The sequence below is a fragment of the Anopheles aquasalis genome, chromosome 2, assembly GCF_943734665.1.
Source record: "Anopheles aquasalis chromosome 2, idAnoAquaMG_Q_19, whole genome shotgun sequence".
Classification (NCBI taxonomy): Eukaryota; Metazoa; Arthropoda; class Insecta; order Diptera; family Culicidae; genus Anopheles; species Anopheles aquasalis.
Window position 1 is genome coordinate 35,437,501 of NC_064877.1, and position 2,500 is coordinate 35,440,000.

At 42.2% G+C, this 2,500-nt stretch overlaps 1 protein-coding gene across 3 annotated transcripts in view; it reads right to left on the minus strand.

Annotated features, from left to right (window-relative positions):
- Positions 1 to 1,249: 1,249 nt before the first annotated feature.
- LOC126571942 (5-hydroxytryptamine receptor 1-like) overlaps positions 1,250 to 2,500 on the minus strand; it is a 47,160-nt gene continuing 45,909 nt past the window's right edge. For all 3 annotated transcript variants that reach the window (XM_050230857.1, XM_050230856.1, XM_050230858.1), the window contains exon 4: positions 1,250 to 2,500. This exon is cut by the window's right edge and continues 2,794 nt beyond it. The gene's annotated coding sequence lies outside the window, so the exon portion shown is untranslated.

Below are 2,500 nucleotides of genomic sequence, written 5' to 3' on the forward strand. Positions count from 1 at the left end.
GTGGCGGTGCCGCATCCGGATTTGATCTTGAATGTGAGGAGTTTGACGGTGAACGACGAAAGAAAAGAAATAGTTTGTTGAACATAGGACGTCTAATCTATTTCGAGTAAAGTCCTAATAATTATCTGTTGATTAGCAACTTGGCTGGAAATTACCAGACAGTATCAACAACTGATTTTATCTAACCGAAGATGCAACAGCGACGGCAAATGTTCTATTTGTTTGCTTTAAGCAAGCAATCTGTATCTGTCAGGGGTCATTATTTTAATTACAATGATGGAAAATACCTTCACCCATCTATTAAGGTTCAGCATTCTGCTAAATATGATTATCTAGAAGCTCTTCCCTTGGCTGTGTCCATAACACTCGTTCGTTGTTTAATTCAAAATAGGCCAAATTGGCACTCTTTTCACTAAGGACCATTATGATGAACGATACGTTCCTTATAATTTTCCTAGAAACGTACCGGTTCATTCGATTGTGTTCAGGCTGTGGCTACCGGCTTCCACTGGTGGATGCAGGAGATGAATTAATTTGGCGAACTTTGTTGGTATGCATTCTTCTTGCCGTAGGCCAATAGTAGTTCTGCATATGGGGAGCGAAAAGCTCTCGCTGATGGCATGGCTAGTAGTTTTCGAATTTATTTGGAATTCCCTTTCAATTAGCGCGTCTTGGTACATGAGGGGAGCAAAAAAAACTTGTTTGCAATTTTCCAGAACCATAGGTTTTCCAGGAACTTTGAACCAAACAATGAAACAGTTATGAATTTATAGTGAAATATATAGCCCAAGGCAAAACATATTAAAGCCAATTAAAAGAGTTTTGTTACATCCATTACTGAAAAATGATTACTTTTGATGTGTCAGCTTAAATATTTTTGCAGCAAGAAAATGACAACGCCAAGCGGGGTTAAAAACTGATTGTTGTATTGGTTGCAAGTGGAGTGGAATGTCTAGTTTATGTTTCAAAATGAATTTTATTTATCTGTTTTTCTCTCTACAAGAATCTCTATTAAAGAACAGGAATTTCCTCTACAGGATAATGATATATCTGGGAAAGCTGAACAATCGAAAACTTAAAAAAAAACACCTTCATTGTTGATCATAACCCCATACTTACGCACAAAAAGCTCATTCTTCGGATGTATCTGGCCTATCACCCATCTGTCTGTCTCATAGCATTGATCCAGTTACTTTATCGAAGCTAATCAAGCGAAGCACCAGTTATCCTGATAGTAAAACCAACACAATTGAATGTTTTTCGATTTATTTCTGTCCACCAATCTCCGTCGTTCGGCTTTGTTCAGGTATTTCCACTACACAGGGGAAAATTATTATACATACATATTGCTATATGTATATAGATATTTAAAACTATTGGAACTAACTAAACTGAGTAGATTTTATCTTACATTTTGGTTTCCGTCCCCTGCTCTTCAGTTTGTTGTGTTTTCTCACTTTCATTCTGCATTTCCTGATTTTATCGTATAGCTCACGCTGACTCTCTCTTATTCACCTACGGTCCCCTGTTTGCTCATGTGTGCACTGGGAGCTTTGAATTCCATCAACTTTTTCTTTTATTGTTCCATCCTCAATTCCTACTGAGCTTCGCTCTAGTTTCACTTCCTGCAGCTGTCATCGTGCCATCGCACAGTTTGACACATTGCTTTCGTCCTTGCCTTTTCCCTGATCATCCTCTCTGCAACTCAGACTAACGTGTGTGTTTTTGGCCCCTTCTTCTGCTTCTACTCGCCATGGAACTGCCTACGGTTGGTTTGTGTTGAAGCATACAAACAGCGCGATAAGCAGAACCAACGGGACGGAGGGACTCCGCTTCGAAAAACTCCAGAGTTTCGGAGAAAAAACTTATCTGCCATCATCTGGCATGCCAGCGGTTCAGCTGGACGAACTTGACCCCCCAAAGGGCGAGGTGTAACGGATCGCAACCGATTGGCACGGTGGCGCCAGCGTCCCGTGTATCAGCATGCCTTGGCAGAGATGGTGCCAAAGATCAGGCTCGTGAAACTGAAGCCAAACAAAGAAAGCAACATTGGCAGCCTGTCGAACGCCGAACCAAGGTCTGTCTCATGCAGTGCTCTGTTGGTTTCGAGCTCAAAACTATTCCGGGAACCGGCAACTGCTGACGCAGAACGTTATGCTCATGGTTGTAATACTGGTTTTTTTTTTGTTTCTGTTCTTCGCATTTTCGATACCACCGCAGGCCGCAATGGTTCCCGGAAAGAAGCTGAAGCTGGAGGCGATGCTCGGTGTCACCGATTCCTCACCAAATCATTCCGATCCCAGAACAAACACACGTACGAACATGCACACAACAATGCACACACCCACAGTACACATGACATACAAACACATACATACGCACATGCACACATACATACACAGACGTACACACATCGTACACATCGAGCGAACCACGATCCTAGGGATCGAATTCATCAAACATCGAACGCACGGCTAGTAGTAGTAGGCCACGGCCACGG